At 47.5% G+C, this 25,531-nt stretch overlaps 1 long non-coding RNA gene across 1 annotated transcript; it reads left to right on the top strand.

The window, feature by feature from the left end:
* Positions 1-8,273: 8,273 nt before the first annotated feature.
* LOC116525736 lies at positions 8,274-24,725 on the top strand. The gene is made up of 3 exons (XR_004257795.1): positions 8,274-8,289; positions 20,598-20,600; positions 24,597-24,725. It is a non-coding gene; the product is annotated as an uncharacterized LOC116525736 (long non-coding RNA).
* The last annotated feature ends 806 nt before the right edge of the window (positions 24,726-25,531 follow it).

Raw genomic sequence — 25,531 nt, 5'->3', positions numbered from 1 at the left:
TAAATTATGTCTAAGCCCCATGTTTCTCATAGGGCTTTTGTGAGCATTTAAATGCAAACATATGTAAATGTGAGCGGTATCTCTAGCGCTTATAAGCCCCCAACAATTTGCAGCTATTTTTCTCAGGTCTCCTTGCACCTTGGGTAAAGAGGTGCTGAGCTGCATCATAAGTTTCAGCAGAGCTTGACCCCTCTTAGGACCATCTTTCATTGAAGGACCTTTGGCCTATTGCTTTCTTGCTGAAGTTTAAATGTTTCCAGTTTCTTTTTGAGAACAGCTGGTCCCAATCTACTAAATAACCCCTTTGCACACTTGAAGACCATTATTAAGATTCCCTTTGGCCATAAACATACGAAGAAGTGTTTAACATATGAAAAAAAAAATGTTTAACCTCACCAGTAATCAAAGAAATTCAAATCAAAACAACAAAATGCAATTTTTGCCTATCAATTTGGTAACTTTTTTAAATGATAGTGCACAGTGCTGGTGAGAGCATGGTAAGGTGGCAATTTCATACATTGCTGGTGGGAACATAAATTGGTACAATCTTTCTGGAAAGCAATTTGACAATATGTTATCAAGATCCTGAAAACTGTCCTTACCGTTTAACCCAGTAATTCCACTTCTGGGAATCTATCTCAAGGAAATCATCAAAGAATCAGACAAAAATTTCTGTTCATGGTGTTTGTTATAGCAAGCAATATTTTGAATTAGGAATAACTAAAAACTACCTAAAAGTCAAATGGTGTCGTGATATATATTAAAAATTTATTAAAAGTCATGTTAACAAGGAATTTTCAAGGACATTCAAAATGGTCACCAAAAAACGTAAAACTACAAACACACGCAAGATACAAAACTAAACACCGTAGGATTTTAATTACATAATTATATATACTTGTATTTTTATATGTGCATTGAAACAGCTACATGCAAATACAGCAAAATATTAACAGTTCTTACTAGAGGGTGATAGAATTAGGGCTGGGTTTTTATTTTCTACTTTAAAATTTTATAAGCAAAGAAATTGTTTAAGAGCTCACATGGCCTTATGTATTTTTCTAAGTAGTTCCTCATGGTCTCTCTTCCACCATAGCATCTTGCCCAGAATCGAAACAGCGGACTTTCAGTGGTTACAGTTTTCCTGGAAAGGGCCAGATAGCAGATATTTTAGGCTCACATAGATCATACAGTCTTTGTTGCAACTTCTCAGCTCTATTGTTATGTGGCAAAACCAGCAGATCGTACGGCAGCCAATGGGCATGGCTGGTTCTAATAGAATATTTTAATACATAAAAACAGGCAGCAAGTCCGTTTTAGCCCACGGCCTTAGTTTGCTGACAACTGGTCTAGATGATTTGAATCTCTCTTGGCCCAAATTATGTATAGTCTCAAACAAGTATAGTTGGGGAGACTTCTAGAAGGGTGGGGTGAAGTAAGGTTCTTGTCCCCATATTCCTAGAGAGTCCATCAGTCTGAAATGTATTGAGAAGCAGTCAGTCAGGGCACTTCTCCCAGGCCTTGTTCATTCACCTCTTTGGTTTTTTTCTCCTATTTGTTTTTTATTATTTCAATAGTCTGGGGGGGTATAGGTGGCTTCTGGTGACATGGTTAAGTTCTTTTGTGATGATTTCTGAGATTTTAGGGCACCCATCATCCAAGCCATGTATCCAATATGCAGTCTTTTATCCCTAACCCCCCTCCCAGTCTTCTCCCCACCCAAAGTCCCCAAAGTCCATTATATCACTCATGCTTTGCATCCTCATAGCTTAGGTCCCACTTACAGATGAGAACATACAATATTTGGCTTTCCATTCCTGAGTTACTTTACGTAGAAAAATGGCCTCCAACTCCATCCAAAACACATTATTTTGGATGTCTTATTATTGCTGCTGTCCTATTGCTGCAAAAGACATTATTTCATTATTGTTGCTGTCATATTGCTGCAAAAGACATTATTTCATTATTGCTGCTGTCATATTGCTGCAAAAGACATTATTTCATTCCTGCATGCCCGAGGTAAGAGGATCTTTCGGTCCAGAAGTTCTGGGCCGATCAGGCATCCGTGCTAAATTCACCATCAATGTGATCAATGTGGTGACCTCTCAAGAGTGCAAGGCCACGAGGTTGCCTCAGGATGGGTGAACTGGCCCCGGTCAGAAACCGAACAGGTCAGAACTCCCACGCTGATTGGTATTGGCCTCTTGGCATGGGTCTTCCTTCTTCTTGTGCATCAGAGCCCCCTCAAATACCTCCTTCTGCCACCACCCACTGCAGCCCTTATCCCATCTGGTGGAATAGGAGGTGAAGAAAGCCAAACACCCCAGTGACGACTGACAGGGGCTACAGAGACTAGTTTCTGGCTAGTTTGAGATCTCCCCTCTCTACCAACTGTAGGGTAAAGGCACCTGATGGTGTAACTTAAGCATTCCCTGAGAACAAGGCTATATGGCAAATGCACCTGAATGTGTCTTCAGAGTTCCAAGCTAAGGAATCTGGGAGGAACCAAGGCAGAGATTCATTTATTATCTATGAGGAACATCTGAACGCCCAGCCCGTCCTGCAGAACACAGGCCATGCAGGGATCGAGGCCCTTTGTTTTGGGGTTCAGTAAAGGTTGCCAGGTGGAGACTGTCAGGCGAACGGTGCTAAGTGACAATGTTACACACACTGCATGCTCTTTGCACGTAGCTCCTGCCCAGCCCGCCACCACTGGATTCTCTCCCCTATGTGTAAGCCCCCAGCCCCTGCCTCACCTGCTGGCCCTGGTTCTCATCTTTAGCCTCTTGAACCTGCTGCCATCCCCATTGGAGTTGATAGGGGTTCTGCACAACACCAGCCATGAGGTTTCCAGGTTCCTGGGTTTCCAGTTCTGTCTTCCTTGTGGCCACTGTGCTCCGGAGGAAAAGAAAGAGACAGGCAAAGGATGAACTGTAAGTGTGCTGCATCCCAGGCATTGTTCGAAGGGGTCCATAAGATGTTTTTTGGCGGGGAAAGTTTTATATTAGAAAGACAAATAGAACCTTCAGCAAGGATGCACCACAGACTTTTGTAAACGTATAAGTATATGTATACAAGACGAAGCTTCGAAAGTTCTCTTGTTGAGAGGAGAGTCCTACATCACTCACCTTGATAGATTCACAGGTCATTACCAGGTATAGGTAGGGAGCCTTTCTACCCTCTCCACCTTTCCTTCCCTGCCCCGATTCTCTTTGTGTGTTTCCAGTAGGGACTCCTCGTTTAAACCATATTAGACATTAGACTCTTGTCCAGGAGGCAGAAATGACATCTCAGAGCAGCTCACATATCAGGTGATGAGTAAGGGGGTTACAGGATGACAGTGGCATTCCAAGGGCCTCTACTTCCCTCTCACTTTTCCCTACAAATACATCACATGCAAAGCTGAGAACCACCAAGTGAAAATGATCCATGTGGCAAGGAAAGTCACTCGTCCAGGGGTCCTCCCAGTGACCTCATCTGGCTTTTGGGTTTGATTCCCCTGACTGCTTTGATCTTATTATCATATATTCTATTGCACGTAGCACTGGCATAGGTCAACTTTCCTCACAGACTCAGCCATTCTGATAGTTAAACAGGGATGAGGAAAAAGAAGAGAACAGGGAGACTTTGTATTTTAAAAATGAAAAGCTCCAATAGGTCATTTTGCTTAAAAAAAAAATTATCTCACACCATAACCAAGGCAGAAAACATTTATCCCCAGCCCTCACCTCCACGTACCATCACTGTTAGGCTGCCGCTCTATGACTTACTTTTCTGTTCAATATTGACCTCAGTGCATATTTGACTGTAATTTCCCATGCATGTTTGGTGATGGTTTTGCTGGAGGAAGGGTACGTTGAGGGCCCGTCGTGAATCTCACTATCCCATGCCATCTTTTTATTAAATCTTATTTAATAAGCAATCATTGGGAGAAATGTGGTGGATGGGAAGGCCACAGGATTAGAAGTCATTCATGTGCCCACATTGTAGGCGTTTTCTCTGTAAAAGACAAGACTCCGTTTGAAAGGCATTTCTGTCACTCCCCAGCTATGTGGATTACTTCACCTCCCCAGGCTTATCTTTCTTCTATTTGAAGAAAGAAAGGAATAGGGTGGGAGTGGGAGGCATGTGATCTCCATCATGCAGGGCTGTGAGCCGCAACAGGAGGCCATGTGATCACCTGGCACAGGGAAGGTGCTTAGAACATTCCATATCCCCATGTCATTCTTAAAGCAAGAAACCATGCTCATGGCTCTCAGAGTGGCAGAGAAGGATGTTACCCAGCCCTGGGCCCCAAGTGCTGAGTCTTCAGGGAAGACATCTGTGTACACAGGTAACTCAGAATATTGGGCATATTGTGAAAGGTGCTGCCAGAACAGAGAAGGAGAAATTCATCCCAATAGCTGGTATTAGTGAAGGCTTTGGGGAGGAGGTGGCATTTGAGTTGAGCCTTGAAGGACAAGGATAGAGATATAGCCGGGGCTTCTGGGAGGAAACTATGAGAGCACAGGCTGAAGAGAGGAGGGGACAAAGCATTTCAGGAAACGATGAAGTATGCAGGACAGTCAGGTGCAGAGAGAGCCCAGAGTAAGTGAGGCGTAAAGAACTGAAGGAGGCCAGATCATGACAGAACCACAGACGCAGTGCTGAGATTACGTGGTTTCTTTTTTGTTTTGTTATGTTTTGACTCAGAGTCTCGTTTTGGCAACCAGGCAGCAGTGGTGCAACCATAGCTCACTGCAGCCTCCACTTCCTGGGCTCAAGTCAGCCTCCCACCTCAGCGAGAGGACTACAGGCATGTACCAACATGCCAGGATAAGTTTTCTTTTTATAGAGACAGAGGTCTCACTATATTGCCCAGGCTGGTCTCACACTCCTGGCCTCAAATGATCCTCCTGCCTCAGCCTCCCAAGTCACTGGGATTACAAACATGAGCAAGATTAAATGTTATCATGCGGGAAGGGAGCATGAGATTCTCAGACCAGGAAGTGACATCATCAGAATGTCATTTTAACACAGTGAAGGCACACTGTCTCCTCAGGAAAATCCCCTGGCAAAATCATCAATGGAGCTCTCTTTCACTCATAAAAGCACTTTCATTTAGATGAAAAATGACATGATCACTCTCAGTTTAGATCACCCTGCTGTCCATGGGGCACAGAAACCAGTGGGTCTCTCAGATGGACCAGATAGACCCATTCAGAGGCCATATCAACTATCCAAGCAGGAGGTAGGAACTTCCAAAAGGACCAATTTGAAAGTAGGTTCAATAAAACCTATTGATTGCCAGATGAGTGATGGAGAAAGAAATAAGCAGACCCACTAGCTGATGGACAGTTTAGTATCAGATATGGGGACTGGATGGACTGATCAGGACATTCTTGTGTAAGTGGACAAGGAGCTTGCAATGAGAATCTACAGCACAGCAGAGGCCAGAGCTGGAGATGTGGATTTGGCAGATGGCAGAATCCCAGGAACAATCATGGCTGAAGAGGGAGGCTGTGTGACCACCCAGGGAGAAGGTCAAAAAGATGACACTGGGGGCACACTGAGATGATACTGAGACTTACGCAAAATGAAAGAAGATTCAGGGAGGAACAGGATCATGGACACCTATGGAGAAGAAGGTTTGGTGGTGACTGGCCACATCAACAGAGCCAGACGCTCCTGCAGGAATGAGTAGGATGGAAGGGGACGATTAGAAAGAGCTTTGAAAGTTCCATTGCAGCAGAGCAGTGGGGCAGAGGCAAATTCAGTGGGTTGAAGGGTGAGTGGGAGGAAAGGAAGTGGTGTCAATAAGCACAGATGATTCTTTGGATAAATCTGTTACTGAAAGGAAGGAAAGAGATAAGCCTGTGGTTTGAGGGAATAATATATATATTTATTTTTGATATGAAGTCTTGCCCTGTCACCCTGGCTAGAGTGCAGAGGTGCGATCATGGCTCACTACAGCCTCTGTCCCCCGGATTCCAGAGATTTCTCCTGCCTCAGCCTCCTGCGTAGCTAGGATTACAGGCACACACCACCACACCCAGTGAATTTCTGTATTTTTAGTAGAGATGGGGTTTCGCCATGTTGGCCAGGCTGGTCTTGAACTCCTGACCTTAGGTGATCTTCCTACCTCAGCCTCCCAAAGTGCCGGGATTAAAGGTGTTAGGCACCGCGCCCAGCCAAGGGAATAATCTTTTAAAAGGGGGCAGGGAAGCATTTGGGAAGTTAAGTGTGGAAGCTGAACATATTTGAACACCAAGAGGAAGACACTGGAAGGAAGAGTGGGTATGAAGGTACCAGAGATAACCATTTGGAATAAAGTAGGAACAGATCATTTCTGCTCCAGTGGAGAGGCTAGCCTTAGACAAGAGATGGGACTCTGGAAGGAAGCGAGGCTGCGCTTGGAGGGAGGGAATGCTGGTGGTCGTGGTTGTACTAGGAGTAGCATTGTAATAATAATCAGTAGTAGTAACAATTAATGGTTATTCTTACTTTTTGCTTACACGCAGGTTCTCTGCATTGTTTAAATTAATTCCACAACCCCATTTTATATGCAGGGCAGCTGAGCCCTGGAGAAGCTACTTAAGTTGGCCGCAAACAACTGTAAAAATGCCAGGATATGGATTTAAAGCCAGGTCTTTCCAATGAATGGCATAGCCAGGCTTGTAGGCCAGTTGGAGTCAGTGTAGACCAGTGGCTCAGTCCTCTCAGTGAGTTGGAGGTGAAGTCATCTCCTGTGAATGATGGGGGTGGATGTGGAGGCCCGAGGAAGGAGGAGAAGAGTTAAAACAGCTGCTATGAAGAATGCAGTAGGGATGAGCCAGAGAAGAGAGAGGGCACAGACAGCTTTCCAGGGGCACTGATAGTAGATTCCATCTTGTTCTCATCACCCTCATTCCCAGCCGCATTCCTACTGGGAACACGCACCCCACACTCTTCTCATTTATTTCGCGTCCTCTCTCCTCTAATCCTTCCATCAAAGGAACTAAGAGCCATGTGGCCCAAGAATGGGTTACATTCTTTCCACTGCTAAAGGACTTGGTGATGGCCAGTGGGTACCGCTGGGGAGGTGGTCCTCAGAGCCTTTGTCCTGCACCAAGAACACCCTTGGCCTGAAAGTCTTAGGGAAGCAGGGCATTCACCAAGCAACAGAGATTCCAGATGGAGTGTCTGGGACCTGTGCTTCTGTGTTTAGAGGTCCAGATTTGCATTTCTGACTTAGTCTCCCAAGTTGCCTGGGCCCAGCCAATAGCAGAGGACAGCTGGGGTCAAAGCACTCATCCCAAGTGAATTAGCCATCTTCTATTCCATTAACAAGTCTGTCCATCCCATGTGACCTCTTTCTACTGGAGATCTATTAATTTTAGCTAACAATCAGTGAAGGGGACACCATTAGCCCAGAGCTCAAACCCATACCTCTGATTCACTGGTTTGACCACTTTGAAAACAGTATCAGGATCAAGTAGGCTGAGCCTCCCTCTTTGGTCAGAGCTTCATTGATTTAGTAAACAGAAGGTGTTCGCCATGGAGACAAGGTTGGTGTAATATTACTGTTTGTTGGATGTGGACCACCACTTCAAACAAACCTACTAAGCTACTGGTCAAATTAATAAAATCCATTCGGGACCAGAATCTAGAAAACACGGGGCTCAACTCAAATGTCTGTAAAACGGGCTGGCAGGTTCCAGAAGCGGCTATTGGAATCTTCTCAGGACTCTCTTTTCCACAGGGCTAGAAACTCAGTTGCAAGAGAGTAATCACAATGAATTCTTAATAACCGAGAAAAGGCACGGGGAAAATGACCACATCTGGTCCGACTAAAATGGAATCGTTTGAGGGAATGCAAGTAGGCAACACTCCAATCTACATTTCAGGCAACCGGGTTTGTAAGATCCGGGACAAGGGAGAGGGAAGACGCAGCTCTCCAGAGAGAGTCCTAAATGTGTATATTCAGAATCCACGGGCGAATGTTTGGGAAGCAGTGATTCATTTGCGTCTGTGGGTGTGGGGTGTGTGTGGGGGTGTGTATACACGCACACACGTAAGCACACACATTCTCACACACAGACACTCCAGGTTTCTGAACAGTTGTGTACCATTACCCAGCTCGAGTTGAAATGAACCCCTGGCCTCCCTGTAGCCCCCATGTTGAGGTGTATTCTCCCACCACGGGCAGGAGAGCCTCCTGCAAACCCCAGCCACCGCGTCCTCAGTCCAACTCGCCAACAGATTGCCAGCCTTCTCTTAAGTCGCCCTGAAAAGCAGCCCAGGGGCAACAAATCCCTCCCTCTTCCACCAGTTCCAACATTTCTCTAATTAATGCAGGAGAAAATTAATTACAGAGGGATTTTCAAGACCTCGGCATCTAATGACCAGCCCTAGTGCCCCCTCCCTCCAGCTTCTTTGAGCCTCCTCATTGGCCCTGCCCGGCCCTGCCCTCCTCCCCTCCACCCTCCCCTCCCCTCCCCCCTCCCCTCCCCTCCCCTCCCCTCCCTTCCCAGAACCCAGGAACAATACCACAGGCTAATTAGGCAGGGAAAGAGTTTCTTGGCAAAAGGGGGCTGAGTGCTAGGTCAGTACCTTGAACAACCCAGAAGAAAAACAAAACAGCATTAAAAGAAAAAGAAAGGGAGGGGGGACCTGTTAATCCCAAGTGCATTTCCGCCAAATATTCTCCTTTTCAAGTGTTTTCTTCCTGGTAAACAAAGTTCTGTGGCTGGCTCTGGAGATTTTAGGACGCGGTTGCTTAGTAATATTGGGGAAAACACGAAGTCCCCACCTCAGCCCCATTTTGTGCCTCCTCTCCCTCGCTCACTGCACTGAGGGGCGGTGACACATTCCCACATTGCAAGGGACAGCCCGTTTGTGAAGAAGAGCTGAGCTCTCTTTTCTTTTCTTCTTTTCATCTCTAACAGCTTCCCAAAGCCCGGCAAAGAACAGAGATTGCTGCTGCTAAGTTTGGTGAATCTAGACCAGCGCTGTCCAGCAGAACTCGCTGTGACGATGGGACCGTCCTACATCTGTGCTACCCAATAGGGTGGTCACCAGCCGCACGCGGCCATTGGGCACTTGAAATATGGCTCGTGCAGATGAGCAACTGAATGTTCAGTGGTATCTCATGTTGATTAACTGAAACTGAAATAGCCACAGAGGGCTTGTGGCTCAGAGAGCCACAGCTCCTGTCAAAGCCTCTGTGGGTTAGAGGTAACCAAGGGCACAGCGGTAGCGTCTGGGTGGCTAGGTGACATTTTACGAGGGACAGAGGATGGGATGGGATGAGGAACACAAAGGTCCTGATTTCACTGCAGCCCTGTCTTCTCTTTGCTGTGGCCTCGGGCATCACTGAAATTGATCCTCAGTCCCCTCTTCTGTAATGTGAGAGACAGTCACAAGAGTGCTCCTCTCGATTGTTTTGAAGCAGGGGCAATGGATTCTGAGTCTCCTAGGGACCCCTTCCTCCAGAGAATAACAAATACAGGCAGCCCTGGTGCTCCACCATCGTGCCCACTCTCCAGTCTCCTCTCCTGCTCTTCTTGGCTTGCATTTTTTGCTCCGAGAATTCCATGCACTTTCAACCTTGGTATCTGTGCCTATGTCATGTCCTCTGCCTGCAATCCCTGCCCTTCTGGTTGCCTTGCCTTGGCCAAAAAGATTCCTGATCAATTTCAAGGGTCCTAAAGAATAAGGAATCCTCTGGGCTCTGAGCCGGGAAACCTATTCCCCCTCTCCTGTCATCCCATCTTCCCCACCCCTCCGTCATCCCGTCTTCTCCTCTCCATTCATCCCATCTTCCTTTCCCTTATTTATTTATTTAGAGACAGAGTTTTCACTCTTGTCGCCCAAATTGGAGTGCAATGGTGCAATCTTGGCTCACGGCAACCTCCGCCTCCTGGGTTCAAGTGATTCTCCTGCCTCAGCCTCCCGAGTAGCTGAGATTACAGGCACCTGCCACCATGCCTGGCTAATTTTTATATCTTTAGTAGAGACAGGGTTTTACCATGTTGGCCAGGCTGGTCTCAAACTCCTGACCTCAGGAGATCCACCTGCCTTGGCCTCCCAAAGTGCTGGGATCACAGGTGTGAGCCACCACACCCAGCCCCTCCCCTTCCCTAATAATCCTGTCTTCCCTTTGCTCATCATCACATCTTTCCCTCTCTTACAATCCTGTCTTTCTCTCTCCTGTCATCCCATGTTCCCCTCTCTTTTTTCTTTCTTCCCACTCCTCTTTCCACTATGGCTGCCACTAGCTGCACATGGCAACTAAGCATTTGAAACGTCGCTGGTATAACTGAGCAACTGAATTTTTAGTTTGATTTGACTTTAATTCATGGAAGTTGAAATAGCCACATATGGCAAGCTCTTGCTTGCTTGCTTGCTTGCTCTCCTGTGCTCACACACACCCCATAGGCTGTAGCTGAGCTACACGCCCCTCTCCAACCCCATCCCTCTGAACACGTGTGCCCCTGAACTTACCTATAATCTTGTATTTAAGCAACTTCTTGACAAATCTGCCATCCCATTAGAAAGTGAACTATTAGAAAAGACACAGCTCATGTTCCACTCTGGTTTTGTTTTTCATCTATGTCCCAGCATTCAGTACAGCATCTAGTACAGAGTAACTTCTCAATGAACATTTCTTATCCACGAAACAGAGATTCTTCATCAGTCTATCACCTATAACAGGCGTCAGCAAACTACGGCCCACAGGTCAAACCCAGCCCACCGCCCACTTTTGCATGGCCCTCAAACTGAAACGGGTTCTGTAATTTTTAAATGATCATATAAGTACCTCCCTAATAGCCTTAACTTTGCCTCTTGGCCTACAAAGCCTAAGATGTTTTGCTTTCTGGCCCTTTAAGAAAAAGTTTGCCAATCTCTGGTCTGGATTCCAAGAACAGCTGCTAAGGGGGCTGCTAATAGCTGGTGTAGCCTGTGGTTAGAGAAAGGGATACAGGAGGTCTGGGGAGGGGTGCGGAGAGAGAGGCTCACACCTGAGACAGTCCCAGCAAAGGTGAGCCCACAGGTACCTGGCTAAGACTGCCGGAGCTGGTCCTCAGAGACACTGCCAGCCAGGGCAGCAGAGACAGGCACACCTCCTGCTTCCTCCTCCCTCTCCCATCTCCTTAGCCCCACTGCAAACACCTCAGGGACTAGGGCTTAGGGGACATGCAATGTGACCTTCTAAGAAAGTTCTACCGTGCCCAAGCTCGAGCCATGGCACATGGAAGGTGGGATTTTTTTGGATTCTGTTTTGTGGTTTGAATACATAAAGTAGCATTTTCCATTTAAAATAAAGCCCCTAAGCATATTTTTAATAGCAATGGAAAGGTCTTCCAAAGAGACATACATCGGGGCTTGGAAGCAATCTGGCAGGCAGGAAGCAGTCTGTCCTTCCCTTTCCTGCTAAAACATGAACCGAGGTTTCTAAGAACCAAAGCAAAGATCGCTCCAGGCCCTGACACAACCACATCAAGGTGAGCAACACGATCCTGAAAGGTTAGCCCATCTCTGTTCTACGCTCCTCAAAACCCCCCATACCCGGCCCGTGTCGTCCTAATCTCCACCCCAGAAACAATTTGTCAGTCATCTCTCCAAATATCACAGGCATCTGGGAATGTCTCCTGGCCCACTCACTTCCCTGCTGGGTTCACCCTTCCAAACAGAGAGGGGCTGAGCGCACCCAACGTGCTAAATATTTCCCTGCTGCAGAATCTATTTTGCTGCTGCGGCTGCTGCTTGGCAGCAAAGAGACAGGAAGCTATTTAGATATATTATCTTCCTTTTCAGGAAGTTGAGAGGAACTTTTCTATTGGAGTTCACACAAACATTCCGTCTAATGGTCATTTAGTCATGCCGGCTCATTAGGTCACCAGTGAGGAATGCCCAGGCTGATTAAACATCATTCCAGCTTCTCCACTCGCTGCCCCCCAGGTCCCGGGGAGAAAACAGAGCTTCCCTGGCCTGGTGGTGACCAAGACAAGGAGCCCATCCTGAAAGCCACAGGGGCTCACTGCCAACCTCACAGCCCCTCCCCACCTCCTATGCAGAGTACTTCTTACTTCTAAGGGAGGCTGATGGCTTTATAAAGAAATGTGTATGGCACTGAGTAGGAAGGTGGGCCCCATGAATACCTCTGGTCAGATAATGCTGTCCTTTAAGGGAGATCAAAGAGGGCCCTCCGCAGAAGGCACTGAGAATGCTGTTCCCCAAAACTGCAGACAAACCCATGATGAGGTCACATAGATGAACTGACAGAACGTGGGCTTGCTGCAGAATGTAATAGCTAACTACGAATGAGTGGTGGTGGTTATGTACTAGACATATCCCAATGTTTTATGTGTGTTCACTCATTTAAGGCTCGAACAACTCAAGGAGGTAGGAATAATGAGGAATTGGCCCAGAAAGTCAAATACCGTATTTCTGCTTAAGGCTGCACACATAGTGGACCTAGCCTGTGCTGTCTATGAGGACTTTCTGCAGTGATAGACCTGTCTTATGTCTGTGCTTTCCAGTGGGATCACCACTGGCCACGCGTGGCTATTAAGTCCTTGAAAAGTCACTAATGTGACTGAGGAAGTGAATTTTGCATTTTATTTAACTATAATGCATTTAAACTTACTTGGTGCATGTGGCTAGTGGTTGCCATATTAGACTCCCCTGGCTCTAGAACCTACATCCTTAAACCTTAGACTATTGTGCCTTTCAAATCAATTAAGAGAATATGGAACTACTTACTGGGAGAATAATTAAACTCTGAAGGTGGAGCTTAGGTAGAGCTTCATTGGTATCTTAAAGGACAAGAACATGCGAGAAATCAGACTAAATAGGAAGTGGAAAAGTTAGCTTAAATGAAACAGTAGGCATTCAGGTCAGGTGTTGGAGGACTACACCTGTAAAAGAGAGAAGGCAGAATACCAACATGGCTTGTCAAGAGAAGAAGTGGCTTCCTTTTTTCTAACCAGTAAATTATATTGAGCTCCGACTCTGTGACCTTACTAAGTCTTGCTCTCTAGAGTCATGTGGTCCAGGTGGGAAGCCAGGTCTGATCCCCCAAACAATGCCAGGATGTGTGGGCCAGGGTGGATGGCAGTACTAAAGTCTGTTTATTCTATTTCCCTCCAAAACCTTCCTAATGAGCTGTGTCTGGGAGGGAGTGATATTTTCCACAATATCTTAGCCACTCCTTGGTTGTTTTTGTTTTTTTTTTGAATCTTCACTTTTCCATGCCATAAACACCGTATGCCATGACCCTATTCTAGTTAGATGTTCATCCATAAAGATAGGAGTGGTCAAGGAAGTCTTCAGGGAGGAGAAGGCATTTAAGCTGGAAGTTGAAGGAAATGTCTTGAATTAGAAAAGTGGGACAGTGGAAAGGCTGAGTACAATGACACACTTGGAAAAAAACTTGAACTGTTCTTGATGACTCTTGGAGACCGACAAACAGAGATTAATCAAAAACGACTTTACACGTTTTAGCTTGGATAAAAATAGTGGTTCTTGGGGTAAACACAGGAACTTTAGGGGATGGTAGGAGACAGTTTCAGAAATGATGACTTTGCTTTTGGGCATGTGGATTCTGAGGTGACAGACTGTGGAAATCCTGGATTGAGATCCACTTTTCAGTTTATATGGGAGGAGGACGGATTAGAAAGCTGCCTGAGATCACCTCCATTTCTAGCACTCAGAGAAGTTGCTTTTCCTCTTCATTAGCCAAGGCAGAATGAAGAGGAGCCACAGGACTCTAGAGAGGTTCACGTCACCACCCCACAGGGGACAAACGCACACCTTGTTTTCTGAGTTGACAGACATCCGGTTACTTCATCTTGGAAGTTACATTCATCTGCCCTTTGGAACGTCCTGCCCAATGACCGAATTTTAAAAATAGCTTCTTTTCCCTGATTATATTTGTAATACCTACTCACTGCAAAACATTTGAGAAAGCTCAAAAACAGAAATAAGGAAATGCAGTCACATAGATACACTTACAGAGACCCACACACAGACATATATGTATATATAGAGAGAACACATGCACACACATACCCACACATGTACATGTATGTATGTCTGTGTATGGTGTATACAGTTTTCATCCATTTTAGCTGGTATTTAAAAATGCACTTTTAGCTGTCAAAATCTGTAAGAATAAACAAGAAGATAAAAATCGCCAACTTTTATTGAGTTGCTAGTATGTTGTAGACATAGGGAAAAAATATACTCCGGTCTCTGCACATACATTTTAAAACAATCTGTTCCTAAAATGAATCTATCGACTCTCCCCTTATTACCCAACCTTCTTCAACACTCAGGTAGGTGTTGGTACCTGTTTAATATCCCTCTTTGCCATGGGCTTATTTTTTTCCTTCTAACTAGAGAGCTATAGTTTCAGAATCGCCTGTAACAACAACTGCAGAGGCGGCCTAGGAGAGGCCAAGAAGAGACAGGGTTGGGGGCTGATACATCGTTAGGGATCCAAAAAAACAGAATTCCTGCCAGGATGCCCCGCCAATATTCTAAACTTCAAACCTTGAATTCCTGAATCTAAAGAGCACCACCGACAAGTAAGCAAACATTAAACACACCTAGAGAAATATAATAAATAGACACACGTTAACAGTGCAAGCAGAGAGACCGAGAGCCTCTGGAAAGAGAGAAGAGTGGGGAAGGCTTGAGAGGAGTTAGGACAGAACCCAGGGGAATGTGCGAGCTGCTGTGTTTAACCTGTCCCAGGGAAATCGGGATTGAAATATTCCCGAGTGAACGTGATCGGTATATGCAGTTCAACCGCAGATCATGGAGACATACCCAGGTACACACGCACCTCATACAACCTCGATGGGCAATTCTTCCCTCCCACCTCGGTCTCCTGGGGATACTAGCTAAGAGACTGGTGCTTCATTCTTGGAGACAGCCAGTCTTTTTTTGGAGGTGGGTGGATCCTCATCTGGTTCATTTTTTCAAGAAACTGCCTGCTCCCTGAGAAAAGTTTGCTGGGGAGAGAGTTGTCTCACTGCATACGTCTCCAAAGGGAAGAGAAGGGATGGCCTTTCCTCCTAAGATAACACAGCAGCCTCCCCTCACCCCACCCCCTGTGGGTCTCCCACCAAAACCTTCCTAATGAGCTGCCTCTGGGAGGGGGTGGATATTTTCCACAATATCTTGGCCACTGCTTTTTTTTTTTTGAATCTTCACTTTTCCATGCCATAAACACTGTTTGCCATGACCTCTCCCTCACTACCATCTCGGATTGCTTCTCATGCGTGAAACATATTTCTGTTCATTATTTTGTTGTCCACAACCCTTCCTTCCCAACCGTCCAGCCCGGGTCTCCCTCCCTGCACCCTTCACCCCCACGTCACACATATAATGAATTGCCATTCCTTCAGACAACGGGGTGGAAAACTGTGGTCTCCAAGGCAACGGGGTATCTTGGGGTAGGGTGCTGGGGAGGAGGGTCTTGACCGGCCAGGAAAGGACTGGAAGTAAAGGGGGCGGGGAGGCACAAGCAGAGATGATATCATTCCTGAAGCCTGAAAGCAGCCAATCTGCTGGTGAGGATATGATGTCATCTCCCCCGCCCCCGCCCCCTCTTAGCCTAGGTAGCCCCACTGAGAATTCTAGACAAGTATTGAACTGAAGTTGTATTACTGTGAGAGAAAGGGGGCGGGGGATGGCGATGGGAGAGAAAAAGAGATCTACGGACCCTCTGGATGGCCCAAGCAGACACTACAGTCTTCGCCAGAGGCAGCCCCATAAAAATGTCATCGGCTAGGGGCTCTCCCCGCATTACAACACAATGATTTGTTTGGGGAGAAGAAAAAAAAACCTAAGATTTATTTTGCAACCACACCTCCGCCTCCCTTGGAAGAGAAATACCGAACAGTAACAAGTTGTGAATGAAGTGTCTGCAGATGGGCCCCCCTCGCCCAGCCTGAGAACTTTCCAGACAGAGAGGTGCACATGCTCACACAGCACCGGCTGAGCCGATGCCTGCTGCTCTCAGGAGCCACAGGGATGGAGGAACCGCTCAAGGAGCTCCAAAGTATGAGCCTGATTCTGGGCAAAGCTGCCCAACCCAGTGGTGTGAGCCACAGAAACCACTGGGGGAGGGGAGTCTGTCCCTAAGACAATGACAGCATCTAGGGCTCAGTGCCAGGCTCCCGGGAGAAGCAAACAAGCCTTGGCTTTAGGGAGGGTTGCAGGCTCATTAGAGAGCCCACTGAAGTGTTACCACCATGCAGAGAGGAGGAGTGTGAGGGCACGGCTCTCCTCTGCCAGTTTTCTCTTGGGATGGGGAAGCAGTGCTGTTTGGAAAACAGCGCTCAAGCCTTCCTCCCAAATGCCAGAAATGTTCCCAGTAGTCCAGCCACAAGGACAGTGTGTGCAATGGCTTGGACCAGACCAGAGCTGTTCTCCCGCCCCTTAAACAATGTATAAAAAGCAGGTTCCCCAACATGCTCCTTCTGGGGTTATCCCATATGAACCCACTTAGGTTGCCTTTGAGGAAACAGAGACGTAAAGGTCCCCCATCCACTCTCCATTTTGCAGAAGTGGGCATCAAGGGCCAGAGAAGGGACAGGACCAGTCCAGTGACTCTGGGGCTATGCCTAGGACTCTGTCTCCATCCACTGTTCATTCCCCAGGACGAGCCCATGACACAGTAACTAGGCCGGGCACAGTGGCTCACCCCTGTAATCCCAGCACTTTGGGAGGCCAAGGCAAGTCAGGTCACAAGGTCAGGAGTTTGAAACCAGCCAAGATGGTAAAACCTCATCTCTACTAAAAATACAAAAATTTGCTGGACCTGGCGACGCACCCCATAATCCCAGCTACTCGGGAGGCTGAGGCAGGAGAATTGCTTGAACCTGGAAGGTGGGGGTTGCAGTGAGCCAAGATCTCACCACTGCACTCCAGCTAGGGCAACGGAGCGAGACTCTGTCTTGGGAAACAAACAAATAAACAAACAAAATCCTGCTCCTCATCAAAGTTTCTTCTTGGATTTATCATCTACTGATGATTCTTACCTGATCCAAACTTTGCCAAGATGGCTTCAAAAATGTGAGTTTCCAACTGCAACACGCCTTCCACATTCGCCTGCTGACCCTCAGAATTCTATTAGCAAGAGTCGCTCCATCTCCACCCCCACATATTGATCTACCAATTTATCTATTATCAATCATCTATCTATATCTGAATACCATTAGCATGGTCCCATGAATTCCTATCATTAATGGCCTATCATTCTTTCCTGCAGTAAACTATTTTACTGCTTACATTTGTGGCAGGCTTGGTCAGAGGGAGCCCCTTCAAGCCAGTTTGCATATCCTTGGGACACGCCTCCGTCCTTTGCTTACTGATATTGTTTTTATAATTGGTCAAAAAATGACTTTATTCATGGGAATGTCCAGTGAGCCCCAGAGGCTGCTGAGATACAGATAAAGGCAGAAGAGTTTCAAGGAAGCTCCTGCCAGCCCTTTCCACCGTCCAGGGAAGTGAATCTGCTTTGTCAAGTGGCTGCTGAGTCTGTCTTGACACATACCCTCATGAGAACATAAGAAACTCACAGTGGCCAGGTGTGGTGGCTCATGCCTGTAATCCCAGCACTTTGGGAGGCCGAGGCGGGCAGATCACTTGAGGTCAGGGGTTCGAGACCAGGTGGTCAACATGGTGAAAACCCATCTCTACTAAAAATACAAAAGTTAGCTGGGCATGGTGGTGCGCACCTGTAAGCCCAGGTACTCAGGAGGCTGAGGCAAAAGAATCATTGGAACCTTGGGATTGAGACGAGTCATCTGGCCCATGCCTCCAACCTCTTTGACCAAGTTCCTGAGCCTTTGGCTTGAAAGAGGAGGGTGGAAGACAGAAAAGACTCCACTTTACATTTTGCCCAACTCGAGCGATCACGTAAAACAGCCCAGATCCACTAGCACCTCACACATCCCTCCCCAGAGACTGTGCCCCAGCCCTTGACATCAGAGCTGGGGGTCAGAGCAGCACTGAATAAAATCCCTCTCTCTTGGTCCTTGGCTTTTGACAAGCTAGTTCTCTACTGCACATTCCCCCACCAGGCCCCATGGGCAAGGCTGCCGGGCCAGATGTGGAGAAGATGCTGGCACCCTGAGTCAACAGTCAGCTCAGCTGGGACACTGGCTGCTTAGGCAGAGGAAGACCCAACCTTGGCTCCTACGGGGCTGCCACCCAGGGTCAGTTCAGGCTGCATAGAAGCCCCTGGCTCGACTGACCACACAGGCCAAGAACAATCCCCTTCCCCTTGCATTCTCACAAGGCACCCTCGCCACCAACCCCATGTCCTCATGTCACTTGACCTGGCTGCTCCCTACCTAGCAGTCAGGGAGCTCTGGAAGATGGAAGGGTGCCCGGAAGGAGGCATGGGAAGGGGCAGGGCTGGAGGGACAGCAGGACCCAGAGAGGACCCTTGCTAACAGCTCTCCTTGGCCCTGCTCCACGGCGCAAGCAGCCTGCACTTGGGGCTCCATCTGTGGCCTGTTCCCAAGCAACTCTGGCCTTCTCCCTGCAAGCAAATCAGGGCATGTCCGGAAATGATTACAATCAGCCACACTACCCTGAGAGCTGCCCCAGAGCCCAGCCAGGGCAGAAAACACACTGTTCTTCCATTTTATGAATGAGCAAAGCTGTATGCTTTCTATAAACATCTGCATAAATCATCGGTGGGCATTCCCCTCTTGGCATGAGAAAAATCCAATCCAGACTGCACAGGCAGCTTCTTCCCTGGGAGGGAGGCCCAGGGGCCATTCTCTCCATGTCTTCTGGGCTCTAGGGAGCTGCCTCCTGGGCTGGTCTCTGGTTCTGCAGAGAAAGCTCTTGCTCAGACAATGATTCAGCCCCAAAGGGGCAGCAGCTCACCTTTCTAGGGGCCTCCTGGGCTGAGCTCCAGGTGAGGCCCAGCCAGACCTGCTAGGGTTCAGGGGATCCTTTGTAAGCCACCCTCCTGGGAGCTCTAACTTTCCCAGGCCCATGGCCTTACCCTGCCCATTGCAGCCTGCACGGCCATTGGAAAGGTCTCTGTACCCCTGGCATTTTATGTAAAAGCTCCATGTCCACTTAACTAATAAGTAATCATTAATATTACCCCTGGCCCATGTAACCAACTGTTAAACTGACACTAATGAATTGAGTCATGAGCACCATGACCAGTATTAAAGCCAAGTCTGAACTGTTCACTTAAATGACCCAGGCTGATTTATACATCGTGCCTTGCATTTAACCAGAATGGTGGGTATTTTATATCAAAATGCACAGACATTCCCTCCATCCTGGCTTTATTCTTTCTGACTACCTCCCAGCCCCAACTGGATCAGACCAGACCAAACGTGATTGTCCCGGCCTTAATTATCTGGATCATAGTGCTACCTACTTGGTGAAAATGCATGGAAAATCTGGCGTTCAAAATAATGTATTAATGAGTACATTTGACTTTGACTTTGGAGTAGGGTGAAATGAGCATGCTATGAAATTTGGCTAATTCAAATGGTTTGAGTCCTCATTTTATAAATGAGCAAAGCTGGGGAGGAAGACAACTCCCCATGTTGGGAGGACCCATTTCTGCAGGTGTGGCTTACCGGCCTTACCCCAGGGTTGGTTTCTAGGAGGCAGGAGAGAGTCAGAGCTCGTAGCCTTGAGTTAGAGAAACTCTGCTGAGGACAGCCATTCCTGCCTCTGCCCTTACCTTCTTCCCAGGCATGCTGGGGTTGGGGGTCTCCCTTTTAATTGAGAAGTTAGTGACACATCCACCCCACAGGACATTATACTTGTGCCAGCTAGCCTGCCTTCCTCAGGGTCCCACCCCCAGCTTCAGGGACACTAGAGGCAGCCACTTGCCTCCATCATCTACACAGGACTCACCGGCAGCATCGAGAGTGGGCAGCTCCTAGGAGGAGTGAAGCTGCAAGGAGCCCTGAGCGGGGCCAGGTGGCCATAAGAACCCTGGGGCTCCTCTGTGATGGCAGGGCATGGATGTTTGGGGTTGGGCAGATGTTGGAGCTTTTGCCTTCTAAAAATCTTGGAAGCTGGTGTTTCCACAGCCAGCATTAGAGTTCGTGGGGGAGAATCTCAGGTCTGCAGATAACACCTATTCCCTGTAACCCCTTGGGGAAGGTCAGAGGGGCCAATGGAGAGGACCAGGTAAGGAGCCACCTGGACAATGGCTGCATTGAGGCTGCCGGAGATAAAAGTCAAGTCTCACCCTGCAATGCTGGTAGACACACCAGGATACCCACGTGGCCATGTGGCACTGTGGACTGGCTTCCAGCAGGTTAATTTTTTTGTTAAAAGACTCTAGAGTCTCACTGCTTGATATTTTTCCCTTCAATTCACTGCTGGGCTTTAATTTCTAGATCCCTTACAGCTGTGTGGCCTTGGGCGAGTTACCTAATCCCTCTGTGCTTCATTTTCTACATCCATGTAATGGGCATGAGAACAAGCACACCACTCATGCGAAAGGGTTGAGATATTGCGTAGAAAGCCCTTTGCACAGTGCCTGGCACATGGTAAGTGCTCATAAAAGATGGCTATGTCATCTTCAGAATTCTTCCCCTCGGCCATCTAACCTCTGTGCCTCTGGACAGAAGGTTCTAGTCTCCCCGCTTTCCCACTCATCAGCCTCACATCCTCCTGTGTCCTCTACTCCCAGAGACGCGGGTGGCAGGGCTGGGAGCTGTCAGCTGCAAGCCCAGCCATCTCAGCAGAGCCAGCTCTCAGCAAGCCCATTTCCACCTGAACTGCCAAGGTGTGCCGTCCGAGGCCAGGCCTGCAGGCTGTCACATTCAGCATCTGGTTCTCTCCTTCCCTCTGCTCCTGGCCTCGCCTGCCCCTCAGGACGCTCTCAGCCGCCCTGCTGCCTCTGTCAGGCCCTAACTCGTCCGGCCGGCTTGCCTTGGTACCGGGGCTTATCCAAACATCTTCATCGCTTTTCATAAATTCAATCCCTCCTTATCAGCTGCACCATCAGGAGGAAGGGCAGGAGGGGCTTGTGACTGAAGTGTGGGGAAGAGAAGCTTTAATTAGCCTCCTTGCTCCCCGGGGTCACCCACAGTTCAACCGCCCTGCCTCCGCATGCTCCCAATCACGTAGTGAGAAGCCAGCCCTGTGCTCTCTCGCACACTGCACACCGCCTGTACGGCTGGCCTCTGCTCCCCGTGTCCAGGGCTGTGTGCTGGGCAGGAGTCCTGCAAACTGGAAATGAAAATCAGCCAGCACTATCCCTTAGAACATCAGCCACTTTGCCCGCATCTCCCAACTCTCAGTACAATGCTGCTGCAGCAAAACCCCAACCTTGGCTCCATAAGCAAACTCACTTTGCAGAGTGCCAGCCCCCTATGAGAATGCAACGTGCTTTGCCAGTCCTCAGAAACCGCCTCCGTGATAACGAGGTGAAGAGAGCACTGGGCTTCGAGTCGGCCTCCCCAGCACTCTGAATTCTGCTACCTTTTAGCTGTGCAGCCTTGGAAAAGTTTCCTCCTCCTCAAAAATAACAAAGCATGGATAAGAGTCCCTAGCCTTCCTACCTCCCATTGCTGTGAGCCCTAAGCGAGAATATATGCGAATATGCTTCCCAATGTGCCAAATTCTAAACAAATGACACGTTTGTTTAGAACGTCCAGCCCACTCGGGGTCCAGCTCACTAGGCGTGTGAAAACATCTTGCCCAAAATACCAGGCTCAGAGACTGATTCTTTCCATGCTTGTTTATTCACTTAACTCAGCCACTGCCCTGAAGCCCAGTTTCTTCCGTGAAGACCCTAACTTGAATCCCCAGCACCTCGCTGCTAGGGTTTAAAATCTGGGGCTAATTCTTCATGGTATAAGGACATCGTCTCCAACTCCACCCCCACCTACTTCTGCTTGCCTGCTCTTCCTGAACATTCAATCACTCGGCGGGGGTTGTATGGGAAGCCAAACACTGCCCTTCCCAGATCCCTGCCTTGTACTTGACATCAGCTTCAAATTCCCAAGGTAATCAAAAAGCCAAATTCATTTGATAATAACATTTCTTTGCAAGGGTGCTTCTCGGCGCCAAGCCTCATTCTAGCGCCTTTGAGAGTTTCCTTGGCTGTTTCTAGGCTGCCCAGAGGGGCAATAAACAGTGAGACCCTAGGGTTTACTCTCCAGCTAGGACTGTCTTGGGCAAATGACCATGGATTTCTTAGATCTTTGGGGAGAAGGCAGAGGCAGTTCCACAGATAGAACCCGAAGAGTGGCTGCTCAAAGGTGCTGAACGATGAATTCTTTAGTCATTGCATTCTCTGGGAGAAATGGAAACTCTCATCCTCCAATGTGGTTCATCAAAGGACCCACCGGGGATGAGCCCCTCACCCAGTGCTCAGCCTCGTGCTGGCCCATTAATGTGCAATGAGTGTTAGATCAGAGGAGACAGATCGAAGCAAATGAGACACAGTCTTAGATTCCCCAAGAGGTCCCAGCCCACGCACTCATGATTACGATTATAGGCTGGCATGTATGCGTTATCCAGGCCTTCTGAGCACATTCTCATGCATTTTCTCTTTTGATCTGAGTCAGATAACACAGACAGGAGCATGCGCCTGGAAGGCCACCCTGTCGCACAGCACACTGACTGAGCAAGAACAAAGACCGTAAATGAAGAAGGATGTTTGCACTCTGCTCCCCGCTTGCCTGAAAACAGGAAACTTTGAAGACCTGTTCTGGCAAGGTTCCCACCTCTTCCTCACCCCAAAGCTGAATAGCCTAAGAGCTCTTATTTTTATTACTTTTTTTTTTCAAGAGGGGAAATCTTTTCCAAGGCACTATTCTTTTTCTTCTCATTTTGCTGCTGTGATAGAGAACAGTGTTCTGATGGTTCAATGGGGAAATGAGGATCGCTCCTGAGGGATGTTCCCCTTTTCTTTTCACCCGACATACAACCTGGGCAGGTCTTGCCTTCCTCAAGCACCCTGCAAGGAGAAGTCGTCAGGAGTGGGGAATTCCAGCAGGTGATCCAATCGAGACAGCTGGGCAGGATCCTGCAGCTGATGGCTTGGGAATGAGGGAGTCAGAGGTGCCAGGCCTGTGGAAGTATGCCTATCCGCAGATGACAGGGATCACAACATAATGACACTGACTTGTCATGAGGATGGTTTGAACAGACACCAGGCAGGATTGAAAAAGATCTCTCTTGCTGACAGAAAAGGACAGGGACCAGCCAGCTAGGAAACCCAGAAGCCAAATATTTCTGAGCATAGGAGCAGGAGCAGTGAGTTCTTTCTGGAAGCAGCAGGCAGGACCCGGGCTGGAATGGCTTTGTGAGATTCTATTCCGCAGCCTCAGCAGCCTCTGAGTCTTACAGTCCCAAGTCTTAAAACTGAAACAGGCCGGGCACGGTGGCTCAAGCCTGTAATCCCAGCACTTTGGGAGGCCGAGGCGGGTGGATCACGAGGTCAAGAGATCGAGACCATCCTGGTCAACATGGTGAAACCCCGTCTCTACTAAAAATACAGAAAAAAATTAGCTGGGCATGGTGGCGCGTGCCTGTAATCCCAGTGACTCAGGAGGCTGAGGCAGGAGAATTGCCTGAACCCAGGAGACGGAGGTTGCGGTGAGCCGAGATCGCGCCATTGCACTCCAGCCTGGGTAATAAGAGCGAAACTCCGTCTCAAAAAAAAAAAAAAAAAAAACTGAAACATGGGCAAGGTACTAAATCTCTTCATTGGTCAGTGTACTCCAGAGAATCAGAACTAATAGATAGATAGATAGATCTATTTTAATAAATTAGTTTAAGCAGTTGTAGGGATAATTGGGAGGTCTGAAATCTGTAGGGCAGGCCAAAAGGGTGGGAAGTGTTGATGTTGCAATCTTGAGTTCAAAATCTGTAAGGCAGGCTGGCAGGCTGGAAACCTAATCAGGAGTTGATGCCATAATCTTGAGTTAGAATATCTTCTTCCCTAGAAAACCTCAGATTTTGCTTTTAAGGCCTTCAACTCATTGGATGAAACCCATCCGCCTTCCCAAAGCTCCTTTATCAAGGTCAACTGATTATTGATGTTAACTACATCTACAAAATGCCTTTCCCACAGCAACCTCTCGATTAGTGTTTGATCAGATGCTGAGGTACAATTATCTTGCTAAGTTTAAAGAGAAATCATCACAATCTCACTGATGACAGGCTCCAAGGTCACTCTGTGGACTCTGCCATCCTCCCATATGAGAGTCCAGTAAGTAGGTTTTACCCTCAATTGACAGTCTTTTGATAGAGGGACTATATTCTCTCTAACTCACCACCCACCATGAGCCACTAGTGAGAGGCAGGGCCCAGTGATGCCTCACAAGTTGAACTGCACTACATTTCAGAAATTAACAGGCCAGAGGCTTAGGAGACATGGGTTCAAGTTCTAGCTCCACCATCAGTTGGTGGTGGTGGTTCTTGGGCAGGTCATTTTTCTTCCCTTGGGCCTCCGTTGTGTGTGTGTGTGTAGTATAAGCTGATCCTTGAACAACATGGTTTGAACTGCAAAAGTCTACCTATATGGGATTTTCAAAGTTGCACTGAATGTGTCTGTCTCTCCTGCCTCCCCTTCTACCTCCTCCACCTTTCCTATCTACGCCACCCCTGAGACAGCAAGACCAACCCCTCCTCTTCCTCCTCTTCCTTAGCCTACTCAGTGTGAAGATGAGGAGGATGAAGGCCTTTATGATGATCCACTTCTGCTTAATGAATAGTAAATATGTTTTTTCTTACGATTTTTTTTTAATTTTACTTTAAGTTCTGGGGTACATGTGCAGAACATGCAGGTTCGTTACATAGGTATTCATGTGCCATGGTGGTTTGCTGCACCTATCAACTCATCATCTAGGTTTTAAGCTCCACATGCATTAGGTATCTGTCCTAATGCTCTCCCTCCCCTTGCCCCCAACTCCCTGACAGGCCCCAGTATGTGATGTTGCCCTCACTGTGTCCACATGTTCTCATTGTTCAGCTCCCACTTTTAAGTGAGAACATGCAGTATTTAGTTTTCTGTTCCTGTGTTAGTTTGCTGAGGATGATGGTTTCCAGCTTCATTCATTTCCCTGCAAAGGACATGAACTCATTCTTTTTTATGGCTACATAGTATTCCATGGCATATCTATACCACATTTTCTTTATCCAGTCTATCATTGATGGGCATTTGGGTTGGTTCCAAGTCTTTGCTATTGTAAATAGCGCTTCAGTAAACATATGTGTGCATGTGTCTTTATAGCAGAATGATTTATAATCCTTTGGGTATATAACCAGTAATGGGATTGCTGGGTCAAATGATAATTTTCCTTATGATTTTCTTAATACCATTGTCTTTTCTCTACCTTACTTGATTGTAGTAATACAGTATATGGTACACATAACATACAAAATGTGTGTTAAAATAATGTCATGTTACCGGTAAGCCTTCTAGTCAATACAATTCTATTAGTTAAGTTTTAGGGGAGTACACAGGTTTTTAGTTACATGGTGGCTCAGCACTCCTAACTCCTGCATGGCTCAAGGGTCAGCTATCTGAGAAGTTGAACCAGAG

Source organism: Sapajus apella, unplaced genomic scaffold, assembly GCF_009761245.1.
Source record: "Sapajus apella isolate SASKATOON/1434 unplaced genomic scaffold, GSC_monkey_1.0 scaffold48, whole genome shotgun sequence".
Lineage (NCBI taxonomy): Eukaryota > Metazoa > Chordata > Mammalia > Primates > Cebidae > Sapajus > Sapajus apella.
This window is presented reverse-complemented; position numbering and strand designations above follow the sequence as displayed.